We start from the raw sequence: 12,491 nt of genomic DNA on the forward strand, positions 1-12,491 counted from the left end.
CCACTTGCCCATAGGGTTCTTCGAACAAAATAATAAAAATGCCAAAGAATTCAATTTTAAAAAGATCTCCATTGAAGAAAATTTTACTTTTCTAAATTAAAAATCAAATATATAATTAAAAGCTAAATAGCTAAATGCAAAAAAAAAACCTATTATAATATAATGAACAAATATAACATTTTTAGAGAAAAGAGGATACTGATCATTAAGAAAATCCTAAAAACCCTAAAAGACAAAGGCCTGAAAAGACAGGTTTTTAAATTTCAAACTCACTAGTAATCCAAGAGATGCAAGCTAACACAATGAGATTCTATTTATAAAAAACAAAATTAAAAAAAAAAAAAAAACATGTAAGGCTAGCAAGTGGGCAGTGAGACAAGCATACTTGAATAGAATACAGTGGGAATTTCTTTTTGAAACATAAATTGAGAAAAGCCTTTGACCTGGCAGTTTCACTTCTGGGAATCTATTCTAAGCAAACAATCCAAAGTATAAATAAAAATGTATGCACACAGGTGTTCCTAATAATTTGTATATAATACGGGAAAATGACTAACAATAAAAGAATGGTTAAGTAAATCAGGATATATAATTCGTATAATACACATAATACAGACACATTATACAGACTTTTTCGTTACATAGGGAAACATTCCTGTTAAGTAGAAAAGTAGGGTTCAACATTTTAGATATGATGTCAAACTCTGTGTGTGTGCACGTGTTTGTTGATGTTCATACCCACAAGTGCATATTGAAAACTATATTTTGAAATAACTATCTCTATAAAGATAGACATTATTTTTCTTAATAGAAAAACACATTATTTAAAGAATAAAATTTTTACTGTTTTCCAATAATACCATGCAGGCAAAACAAAGTATCCTTTTGGATTTACTAAATTTGGTTTACAATAACTGAGGATTATGAGAGAATCCAGAGGGTCTAGGCATGGCTAACGCCTATCTTCACTGTATACACATTATTCATTTAAACGAAGTTGAAAGCCAAACATTTCAAGACATCAAATAACACTTAAGACTTAGATCCATTTGGTATGCTAAATACAAATTGTTCTTTAGTACTTAGCTCTGCCAAGAATCTTTATTGATTAACTTGTAAACCTTAAGAGAAAATGGTATACATCTGAAACGACATAAAACACACTTCTTGCCAAAGATCCTACAGTCCTTCCAAACAAGTCTAATTCTACTGAATGTTTAAATTAATTCTATCAAACATTCATAACTTTTGCTGTGAAGAGTTATGAAAGCTATTTCTTCCAATTCTAGAGTTTGCAGATTTAATAACAAAAAGTATATGTAAAATATTTTATTCCTAAAATGTAGATGTGTTTTTAATTAGATGAACAGGCCCTCTCCCCATTCCCCAACAAAAGATATTGCAAAGACTAGTACTGTCAATGAATTGAGTAATACCATTTATTGATACCAGTAAAAACAAAAAAGCTTTACTCTCAATTCTGAGACTAGTTTCCATAATCATGGTGTTGTTGGAACATATGACTTAATTTTGAACTATCTCCCCTCTATTATGACATGGTCCAAAATGATAATAGGTCCTTGTTTGATCATATATATTGGAAAACTCTAAAGTTTCCTTATGAAATATTTATTTTCAAGAGTGTAAATTCCTTTTTTTTTTTTTTTTTTTTGAGACGGCGTTTCACTCTTTCACCCAGGTTGGAGTGAAGTGTCATGATCTCGGCTCACTGAAACCTCTGCCCCCCAGGTTCAAGCAATTCTCCTGCCTCAGCCTCCCCTTATCAGAAAAAAAAAAAAAAACAAAAAAAAAACTGATGAACTGTTTCATAAGCCATCCCTGTTGAAGAGTGATTAGAAGGATTCCTGAACACTGACTACCAATTTACTTAAAATACTTAAAAAGATGTAACCTGGCCGGGCGCAGTGGCTCACGCCTGTAATCCCAACACTTTGGGAGGTGGATCACGAGGTCAGGAGATCAAGACCATCCTGGCTAACACGGTGAAACCCCGTCTCTACTAAAAATACAAAAAATTAGCCGAGCGTAGTAGCAGGTGCCTGTAGTCCGAGCTACCCGGGAGGCTGAGGGAGAAGAATCGCTTGAACCTGGGAGACGGAGCTTGCAGTGAGCCGAAATGGTGCCATTGCACTCCAGCCTGGGCAACAGACCCAGACTCCGTCTCAAAAAAAAAAAAAAAAAAAAAAAAAAAAAAAAAAAAGATGTAACCCACATCCTTAAGATACAGAACATTTCCATCTCCCTAGAAAGTTCTTTCATCTCTCTTTCTGGTCAGTCTTCCATCTCAGAGGCAATCACCTTTCTCTAACCTTAGTTTTGTTCTACAACTTTCTAGAAATGGAATCATACCAGATACCAGATGTATTCCTTTTTTGTCTCGATTCCTTCACTCAGCGTTTCATCTTTGAGAGTCACTCATTTAGTTGCAGGTATCAGTAGTTCATTCATTTTTGTTGCTGAGTAATATTCCATTGTATAACTGTGACAAAATTTGTTTACTGATTCTCCTTTTGATTAATATGTGGGTTTATGAATATATGGGTTTATGAATATTTCAGCAAGTATTTATGTATAATACAATTTGTTATGTGTAACATAAAATTTGCTTCTGGGTAAATAATACAAGTGGAATTGCTGGGTCAAAGTGTAGGTGAAAGTAACATTTTATTATCTGCAAAACATTTTTTCAAAGTAGTTACAACATTTAATTTTCCTATCAACAAGTGTAAGAATTCAGTGGTTCTAACTCCTCACCAGTATTTGGTGTTTTCAACCTTTTTAATTTTGTCCATTCCAGTGGGTATGTGGTGGTATCACTTTGTGGTTGTAAATGCATTTCTCTGAAGCCTAAAGATGTGGAGCACTCTTTACTGTGTTCATTGGCCATTTGTATATTTACTTTTATAAAGTGTCCCTTGAAATGCTTTGCTCATTTTTATTGAGCTATTTTCTTTGGTCTTTATCTTATTAATGTAGATGTGCTTTATGTGATATTGATTAAAGTCCTTTGTCAGATATGTTTTACAAATATCTTTCTCCTGTTAGTTGCTTCCTTACTCATTTACTTAATTATGTCTTTTGATGAGCAGTCTAATTTACCAATTTTGAGGGTTATTATTATCTGAATCCTGTCATGTTCGGTTCTTGAAGTATCAGAGTTTTACCCTTTGCTTTTAGGTCTCCAATCCATCTTGAATTAATTTTTGTCTGAGGTGTGAATTTAGAGAATGAAAATTTATTTTTTCCAATATAGATATCAATTTATTCCAATTTCATTTGTAAATAAGACTCTCCATTCCTTTATTTAATTGCTTTGGTGTCTTGAAAAATATCAATTTACTGTATAAATGTGTGTCTATTTCCGGACTCTTTTATTTCCGTCATTTATTTGTGTATCCTTATGTCAAAACCTCATAATCTTTAATACAACTGTATTGTTATAGGAAATGTAGAGTCAGGTAGAATTGCTGTACTTTTTCAAGATTATTCTGACTATTCTACCTTCTTTACTCTCCCATATAAATTTTAGAATAAGCTTGTCAATTCTTATAAAATAAAAGCCACCGTGATGAAGATTAAGATAAATTTGAACATATAGATTAGTTCAGGGAAAATTAATATCCTAAATTGTTATTGAGTCTTCTGATCAATGAGCAAAGTGTATCTCTCCATTTATTTAAGTCTTAAATTTCTCTTGGTAAATTGTAGTTTTCAGTGTAAGAATTGTGCACATATTTCATTAAATTTACTACCAAGTATTTTCTATTTTCTGGCATTATAATAAATGAAATTTTTAAATATTTAGTTTTAATTGTCCATTGTATTTATAAACATGATTAAATTTGTATTGACTGAGATACTGAGACCTTTCTAAACTCATTTATTAGTTTAAGTCCCTTTTTTGGAAGCTATTCCTTATGGTTATTTAAGTACCTATTTATGTCATCCATGAATAAAATCTGCTTTACTTCTTGCTCTGCAAACTGTATGCATTTTAATTATTCTTCTTGCACTGTTGCTAAGACCTTCAGTAAAATGTTGAATAGAGATGTGAGAACAGACATTACTACCTTGTTCCCAATCTTATAGGAAAAGCAGTCTTTCATCTTTAATTATGATGTGAGCTGTTGGGCTTTTATGTAGATGGCTTTTATCAAATATTCCTACAGATGACTCTTTGCTGGGATGGGAGTAGGTGCTGTCCTGTGCACTGTAGGATGTTTAGCAGCAACCCTGGCTTCTACCAACTAGATGGCAGTAGCACCCTTCTTCTAGCTATGACAATGTCTCCAGACGTTGCCTAATGTCCCTATGGTCAAAGTTGCCCCCATTTGAGAACCACTAAGCTAAACTGAGGCAGTAAGTCAGGCACAAGCACAGGAGATTACAGCTAACGTCATCAGGCAGCTGCCTGAATGGGGACTTGCATTTTCTGAGCTGCAGACTGACTTGCTTGGTTCGCCTATTTCTTTAGATCCCCTTGCCTATTAAAAGGCTGTCTTAGTCCACCTGGGCTGCTATAAACAAAATGCCACAAACACAATGGCTTATAAACAGTAGTAATTTATTTCTCACAATTCTGGAGACTGGGAAGTCCAAGATCAAGGAACTAGCAAATTTGATGTCTAATAAGGGCCAGCTTCCTCATAGATGGCACCTTCCCATGGTGTCGTCACATGGTGGAAGAGTTAACTGAGATCCCTAGGGCCTCTTTTATAAGAGCACCAGTCCTATTCATGAGAATCACCTAAACACCCCCTAGAGCCCTCAACTCCTAGTACAATCACCTTGGAGGTGAGGACTTAAACACATGAATTTTGGAGGGACACAAACATTCAGACCATAGGAGAGGCTCTGACCCATTCTTCTGGGTTCAATGCTCACATAAAATAGGAACATTCAGACTCAGGACCCTGAAGATACTGCAATAGCACCATGGAGAGGAAGTATTCTTGGGCCTCTAGGCTTTCGATAGATGTCAGAGATGGCACAGAATGACAGCAGCCTAGTCTTCATCTCCTTTATTTGTTTTGTTTTTCCTGTACAATTAGAGACAATGTTTTGAGGTACTTTCTTACCCCAAATGCAGCTATTATTCAAAAAAAATGACTGGGTAAGCCTGCTTCTTAAAAGAGCCATGTTTTCACACACATACGCATGCACACACACTTTCTTTCTAATAAATACCATAAGTGCTTTCCAATTGTAATAAAATTTGACAAAGTTGGCATATTTGAATTGTACAATGAGTCAATGTTTTCCAGTCTCCTTCCCTCATGCTATTGCAAAAGACACATGCACGCATATGTTTATTGCAGCACTTTTCACAACTTGCAAAGATTTGGAACCATCCCAAATGCCCATCAGTATTAGACTGGATAAAGAAAATGTGGCATATATACCATGGAATACTACGCCACCATAAAAAAGAATTTCATGTCCTTTGCAGGGACATGTATGAAACTGGAAACCATCATCCTCAGCAAACTAACACAGCAACAGAAAACCAAACACCACATGTTCTCAGTCATAAGTGGGAGTTGAAAAGTGAGAACATATGGGCACAGGGAGGGGAACATCACACACCAGGGATTGTCGGGAGGTGGGGGGCAAGGGGAGGGATGGCATTAGGAGAAATACCTAATGTAAATGATGGGTTGATGGGTGCAGCAAACCACCATGGCACATGTATACCTATGTAACAAGCCTGCACGTTCTGCGTACGTATCCCAGAACTTAAAGTACAATTTTTAAAAAGGTTTATTTGTATATTGAATGAACTTTGAATATTGGAAAAATGTACGTGCTCCTCTTTTTCAAATATTTTTGGTATTAATAAAATTCAAAATAATTTAAAAGCAACTTCTCTCATCAAGTATTTTCAAAATTCATAGATACTAAACTTTACCCTTCTTGGGTAAGGTTTGCCAAGTTTTGTAACATTAGAACAGGCTTGTAACAAGGAGCCTAGGCAAAAACAGAAATATAAAGTAATGAAAGCTACAAATATGGAGAAATATTAATCACTGGATAATTTTCTAAGATCTACTATGAATAGAACTGCTTAATAACAGAAGGGAGAAAATACTATGAAATTTAAAGTGTTTGAAGAAATAAGCATTTATATGGAAATCAATATATCAAGAAGTATGTTATGGTTACCAAATATACTATAAATCTGGACATCATCTCAATTTCATCACCAAAACCTTTTTAACTCAATCTTCTGATGAAATTTCTTTCATTTCATTTTATTATACATTCTATCCAATTGTATAATAAAAACACAGTTCCAATTACTGAAATACACTTTATAATAAAATTGCTGGTATTATCCTATAATCAAAGGTTAGTAGGTTCACCTCCAAATAAAAAGGCAAAGTGTTTTTATTCATAAATGAGAATTTCTATTCCCAGCCACTTACACAGGAAGTGCCAATAAGATTTCATTGTGGAAATTTTAACACAATATAACTTCTATGCATGCTTAATTTAGCACAGCCAAAGAAGAAACATCTTCAAGATGTTCCAAGTGTGAGGCCCACTCCAATTGTAGATGACTCATGTTTATGGATGTGATTAATAAACTGCCAGTGCAGTCAGCTGTAGAGTAGAATTTTTAGCTAGTTCAAATGTACATTCAAATTAATGTACTTCTAAATTATCAAATTCTTTTTGTACTTTCATTCCAGATAATCCCTCTACTTGAGCAAAAACTATGAATTCATCATCATTTTGCTGTGATTTATATATAGTTTGACAATTCTTTTTTATCTTACTTTAAGTCAACAAGCATCTACCAGAAAAAAATTTTTAAAAATATTACAGGAAAAAATTCCAATTCACTTATCAGGTACAGAAAATTTATTTGCATTAAGCATGTTATTTTTCCTCAGTCTCTCCTGTTTATGACTAACTGCATACCATCCAACTAATATAAAAATGTTTACTAAAAGATCAGAGAAGTTATCCACCTTCACAACCATTTGGAAGAGAAAAAAATATTTCCACTCTTTCCAAAATGGGTTATAAACACATCCCTAGAGCAATTTCAAACAAATATATTCCTCTGCAATTTGATTCTGAAAAAATTGTATACAAATGAAAATTACACACAGAGAATACTTAAATCATGACTATGGAACAACAATTACTACATCTGGATACACAATTAGGCAACTAATTATTTCAAAAATGCAATCATGCACACAAATAGGTACTCACTAATTTCCCTCCCACTCTAATCCCTTAACTTCCTCCTGTGTTTTTCACATCAATTTTAGCTCTCCTATCACTTTTTTCTCTATTAAGAACAATTTGTTAAATGGTTTGTTATCTTCCACTAATATATGCAATTCAATTATGTTTTCCTGTCAACGTATCCATCAATGAGGATGATTAGCATCCATTATCTGACCCTTCATTTTCTATATGACCTTTGTAAATCAGTGGCATAAAAGAAATTCTTGTTTCTTTGGTTTGTGTCAGCAGTAACAACAAGAGAAACATACCAAATATAAGACATTAGGAATATATCACAGTAAATTCAAACACAGTGCAATTTCTGTTATATTTCAACAGTCACCATGGAACTTTTAAGTCTCTGTTTCACTTATTCTTTTGAGGCATTCTTACCTCAAAAAAAAAAAAAGGAAGAAAGAAAACAATTGAAAATTCATACTTTGATATTAACTACAGGATTGTGTCTTCATTCCAAGTAGAGTCAGATTTAAATTAAATCATTTAATTTAAAAATTAAATGATTAGCACATAAGCTCTAAATAAAAGTAAAATTGGGTTTTCTTCAACCTTCTGATAGGAATTTCAGGTTCAAAACAGCTTCTGGCTAACATCATGTAATGTTGCTGTTACCAACTTATCACTAAAGCCATTGAAGACAGCCTTTAAAACCAAAACTAACGGATAATGAATTCCATAATCTATAAGAGAAAGATAGGCTCTAACTTTGAAATCCTAAAGGGAATTTAGTTATTCAATGGCATACCCAGCTTTCATTTCCAATTGACTGGCTTGTAGACATAGAAAACTAAGAACATACCCTTCTTTAGTTTTTTCCTTCAACTTTTAAGTTCAAGGGTACATGTGCAGGATGTGCAGGTTTGTTACATAGGTAAACATGTGCCATGGTGGTTGCTGCACAGATCATCTCACCACCTAGGTATTAAGCCTACTACATATTACCTATTCTTCCTGATACCATCCCTCCCTACAAACCATTCCACCCCCACAGGTCCCAGTGTGTGGTGTTCCCCCATGTGTCCATGTGTTCTCATCATACAGTCCCCACTTATAAGTAAGAACATGTGGTGTTTGGTTTTCCATTCCTGCATTAGTTTGCTGAGGATAGTGGCTTCCAACTCCAACCGTGTCGCTGCAAAGGACATGAACTTGACCTTTTTAATGGCTGCATAGTATTCCATGGTGTATATGTACCACATTTTCTTTATCCAGTCTATCATTGGTGGGCATTTAAGTTGATTCTATGTCTTTACTTTTGTAAATAGTGCTGCAGTGAACATACACATGCATGTATCTTTATAATAGAATGATTTATATTCCTTTAGGTGTATACCCAGTAATGGGATTGCTGGGTCAAATAGTATTTCTGCCTCGAGGTCTTCAAGGAATTGCCACACTGTCTTCCAAAATGGTTGAACTAATTTACACTCCAACAGTGTAAAAGCATTCCTTTTTCTCTACAACCTTACCAGTATCTGTTGTTTTCTGATTTTTAATCACAGCCGTCCTGACTGGTGTGAGATAGTATCTCATGGTGGTTTTGATTTGCATTTCTCTAATGATGTGATGAGCTGTTTTTCAGACACTTGTTTGCTGCATGAATGTTTTCTTTTGCCAAGTGTCTGTTCATGTCCTTTGCCCACTTTTTAATTGGGTCATTGGTTTATTTCTTGTAAATCTGTTTAAGTTCTTTGTAGACTCTGGATATTAGACTTTTGTCAGACGGCCAGATTACAAAAATTTTCTCCTATTCTGTAGGTTGTCTGTTCACTCTGATAGTTTTTTTTTTTTCTTTTTCTGTGCAGGGGCTCTTTAGTTTAATTAGATCCCATATGCCAATTTTTACTGTTGTTGCAATTGTTTTTGGCATTTTCATCATGAAATCTATGCCTGTACCTATATCCTGAATGGTAATGCCTAGATTTTCTTCTAGGGTTTTTATGGTCTTAGGTTTTACATTTAAGTCTTTAATTCAACCTGAGTTAATTTTTGTATATGGTGTAAGGAAGGGGTCAAATTTCAATTTTCTGCATATGACTAGCCCATTCTCCCAGCACCATTTAATTTAGTAGGGAATCCTTTTTCTCATTGCTTGTTTCTGTCAGATTTGTCAAGGATCAGATGTTGTAGGTGTGTGGTATTATTTCTGAGTTCTCTATTCTCTTCCATTGGTCTATGTGTCTGTTCTTTTTTTTTTTCTTTCTTTCTTGTTTTTTTGTGAGATGGAGTCTCACTCTGTTGCCCAGGCTGGAGTGCAGTGGCATGATCTCAGCTCTGCAACCTCTGCTTCCCAGGTTCAAGCAATTCTTCTGGCTCAGCCTCCTGAGTAGCAGAGATTACAGGTGCATGCCACCATGCCTGGCTAATTTTTGTATTTTTAGTAGAGACGGGGTTTCACCATGTTGGTCAGGCTGGTCTCAAGCTCCTGACCTCGTGATCTGCCTGCCTTGGCCTCACAAAGTGCTGAGATTACAGGCATGAGCTACTGTGCCTGGCCCTCTGTGTCTGTTCTTATGCCAATACCATGCTGTTTTGGCTACTGTAGCCTTGTAGTATATTTTGAAGTCAGGTAGCATGATGCCTCCAGCTTTGTTCTTTTTGCTTAGGCTTGTCTTGGCAATTTGGGCTCTTTTTTGGTTGCAAACGAATTTTAAAATAGTTTCTTCTAATTCTGTGAAGAACGTCAATGGTAGTTTCGTGGGAATAGCATTGAATATATAAATTACTTTATTCAGTATGACCATTTTCACAATATTGATTCTTCCCATCCATGAGCATGAAATGTTGTTCCATTTGTGTTATCTCTGATTTCTTTGAGCACTGGTTTGTAGTTCTCCTTGAAGAGGTCCTTCACTTACCTTGTTAGCGGTATTCCTATTTTATTATTTCTGTAGTAATTGTGCATGAGAGTTCATTCATGATTTGGCTCTCTGCTTACCTGTTGTTGGTGTATAGGAATACCAGCAATTTTTGCACATTGATTTTGTATCCTGACTGCTGAAGTTGCATATCTGATTAAGAAGCTTTTGGGCTGAAACTATCGGTTTTCTAGATATAGGATCATGTCATCTGCAAACAAAGATAATTGGACTTCCTCTCTTCCTATTTATTTCTGTCTCTTGCCTGATTGTCCTGGCCAGAACATCCAATACTATGTTGAATAGGAGTGGTGATAGAGCGCATCCTTGTTTTGTGCCCATTCAGTATGATATTGGCTGTGGGTTTGTCATATACCTCTTATTATACCTCTTATTATAATACCTCTTATAATAAGAGGTATTATATTACCTCTTATTATTTTGAGGTATTTGAGGTATGTTCATTCAATATCTAGTTTATTGAGAGTCTTTAACATGAATGGATGTTGAACTTTATCAAAGGCCTTTTCTACATCTATTGAGATAATCATGTGGTTTTGTCTTTAGTTTTTTTATATGATAAATAACATTTATTGATTTGCATATGTTGATACAACCTTGCATCCCAGAGATGAAGCCAACTTGATCATAGTTGATAAGCTTTTTGATGTGCTGCTGGATTTGTTTTGTCAGTATTTTATTGAGGACTTTTGCATCAATGTTCATCAAGAATATTGGCCTGAAGTTTTCTTTTTTTTGTTATATATCTGCCAGGTTTTGGTATCAGGATGATGCCGGCCTCATAGAATGAGTTAGGGAGGAGTCCTTCCTATTCAATTTTTTGGAATAGTTTCAGCAGAAATAGTACTAGCTCTTCTTTGTACCTCTGGTAGAATTCAGCTGTGAATCCTTCTAGTCCTGGGCTTTTTTTGGTCAGTAGGTTACTTACTACTGTCTCAATTTCAGAACTTGTTATTGATATGTTCAGGGATTCAATTTCTTCTTGGTTCAGTCTTGAAGATGTATGTGTCCAGGAATTTACCCATTTCTTCTAGGTTTTCTAATATATGTACATGGAGGTGTTTAAAGTATTCTCTGACGGTTATTTGAATTTCTGTGGAGTCAGTGGTGATATCCTCCTTATCATTCCTAATTGTGTTTATTTGATCCTTCTCTCTTTTATTCTTTTTTAGTCTTGCTAGCAGTCTATTTATTATTTTTTTTCAAAACAACAGCTCCTGGATTTGTTGACATTTTGAAGGATTTTTTGTGTCTCTATCTCCTTCAATTCAACACTGATCTTGGTTATTCTTGTCTTCTGCTAGCTTAGGATTTTGTTTGCTCTTGATTCTCTAGTTCCTTTAGTTGTGATGTTAGATTGTTAATTTGAAATGTTTCCAGCTTTTTGATGTGGGAATTTAGTGCTATAAATTTCTACTTATTATTATTATTATTTTTTTAAATGGGTCTCACTCTGTCACCCAGGCTGGAGTGCAGTGGCGCAATCTTGCTCACTCCAACCTCCGCCTCCCAGGTTCAAGAGATTGTCCTGCCTCAGGCTCCCAAGAGGCTGGGACTACAGATGCATGCCACACACCCAGCTGCTTTTTGTATTTTTAGTAGAGACAGGGTTTAACTATGTTGGCCAGGCTGGCCTCGAACTCCTGACCTCAAATGATCCCCTCCCTTTGGCCTCCCAAAGTGCTGGGATTACAGGCATGAACCACTGTGCCCAGCTTAAATTTCCTTCTTAACACCACTTTAGCTACAGCCCAGAGATTCTGGTATGTTGTCTCTGTATTCTCATTAGTTTCAAAGAACTTCTTGATTTCTACCTTAATTTCATTATTTACCCAAGAGTCATTCAAGAGCAGGTTGTTCAATTGCCATGTAATTATGTGGTTATGTTTGGATTTCTTAATCTTGAGTTCTAATTTGATTGTGGTGTGATCTGACAGACTGTTATGATTTCAGTTCTTTTGCATTTGCTGAGGCATGTTTTACTTCTGGTTGTGATTAATTTTAGAGTCAGTGCTGTATGGCAATGAAAGAATGTATATTCTGTTGTTTTTAGTGGAGAATTTTTAGTGGAGATACTATAGATATGTATCAGGTCTGCTTGATCCAGAGCTGAGTTCAGGTTGTGAATATCTTTGTTAATTTTCTGTCTCAATGATCTGTCTAATATTGTCAGTGAGGTGTTAAAGTTTTCTACTATTATTGTGTGGGAGTCTGTCTCTTTGTAGATCTCTAAGAACTTGCTTTATGAATCTGGGTGCTCCTGCATGGGGTACATATATATTTAGGATAGTTATCTCTTCTTGTTGATTCGAACCCTTTACTGTTATGTAA

Source organism: Macaca fascicularis, chromosome 6, assembly GCF_037993035.2.
Source record: "Macaca fascicularis isolate 582-1 chromosome 6, T2T-MFA8v1.1".
NCBI classification, from domain to species: Eukaryota; Metazoa; Chordata; class Mammalia; order Primates; family Cercopithecidae; genus Macaca; species Macaca fascicularis.